Source organism: Cucurbita pepo, unplaced genomic scaffold (genome assembly GCF_002806865.2).
Source record: "Cucurbita pepo subsp. pepo cultivar mu-cu-16 unplaced genomic scaffold, ASM280686v2 Cp4.1_scaffold003195, whole genome shotgun sequence".
NCBI classification, from domain to species: Eukaryota; Viridiplantae; Streptophyta; class Magnoliopsida; order Cucurbitales; family Cucurbitaceae; genus Cucurbita; species Cucurbita pepo.
In genome coordinates this window covers 1-1,240 of record NW_019649210.1, presented here as the reverse complement: position 1 = coordinate 1,240, position 1,240 = coordinate 1, and the positions used below count along the sequence as shown (strand labels likewise).

The window sequence follows — 1,240 nt, the reverse complement described above, 5'->3', positions numbered from 1 at the left end:
TTATAATTCTGAACTTCTTTGTTAACCTTTGAAATCTGTCATATCATATGGTTCTTTCTTGTGTTCTGTTGCCTTCTGAACGACAATATTTAACAAGCCACGAGGTTGTTGCAGGTTTACACGTCGTGTTGATAATGTTTACGGGCTATCTTGTTGGATATGCTTTATTCCGAGCATTGTTTAGGCACGATCCGATCATGGTATTTATTGAATATCTGTCTAACCTTCAAGCAAACTTGGTAATTTCTGATTCTCATGGTACTGTTATTTACTGGGCATCAATTTTTGTTTCTCAGAGTGCTGCTGGAGGTATCCTTGGATTGGTTTTCGGCATGCTCGTAGAAACACTTCTTTTCATTATTCGAGCATCCAGTTACGATAATCGATCTTCATCGTCTTCCCGTTCTAAGCTAAAGAAGAATCAGTAGAGTTACTTCTCTTGAGGTTTGCTTTCTTTCCACTTAAATTGAACCTATTAAGTTAGCTTTTACCCTATGTTGTGGATCAAAGCATAATAGGCAAGTAAGTAATAAGGGCCTTGCTAATGTGCTTGCTGTAATTTGTTTGTATGAAGTCGTGTTCTTCTGGTGAAGAACATCAAAAGAATTGAGATCCGATTGTTTATCTCAGGAGATGAAATGATTTTCTTTTGGAAAAGAAACCTTAATGTAAGGATACAAAGAACAATCAGTTTGAAATTCGAAGGTCGGTCTCGGATCGACAAAGAGTCTCTACTATATGATTTTAACGTACATATGTGGTTTTTCGGTTCGATTCGGTTCGGTTGCTTTGACCCTAAACTCCAACATGGAATTCTGAAGTCCTCCGTCCCTCCTTCCTTCCTGATCCGACTAATTGTGATCATGTGAACATATTATGTCGAGGTTGGATTGTGCTCCAACTCGGACTTTTGATGTATAATGTTTTAACAAGTTGCTAATAGGCGTAAGTTATTGTTAATTTTGTGATGTATTTCAGCGTTTTCACGTGTTTATTTGGTCATTTGGTAGCATTCGAACGACTCGAGTAAAAACATAGCGTATTTGGAGTTTAGAAGAGTGTTTTGGAACATTAAAATCATGAATAGGAGTGTTGCAATAAATTGTTTTTAAGATGAAGTGTCGCTAACGCTCAAAAACTTGTAAACGAACTCTAAAAATTAAATTTTAATGTAAATTTAATTGAAGTAATTGTTACCCTTTTCATATATTTTTCTCTCCCTTTTTTAACAATTTATTAT

The 1,240-nt window shown here is 35.6% G+C and overlaps 1 long non-coding RNA gene across 1 annotated transcript; it reads left to right on the top strand.

Annotated features, from left to right (window-relative positions):
- The first annotated feature begins 89 nt into the window (after window positions 1–89).
- On the top strand, window positions 90–977 carry LOC111786882. Its single transcript, XR_002813840.1, has 2 exons — window positions 90–200; window positions 297–977. It is a non-coding gene; the product is annotated as an uncharacterized LOC111786882 (long non-coding RNA).
- Window positions 978–1,240: the final 263 nt, after the last annotated feature.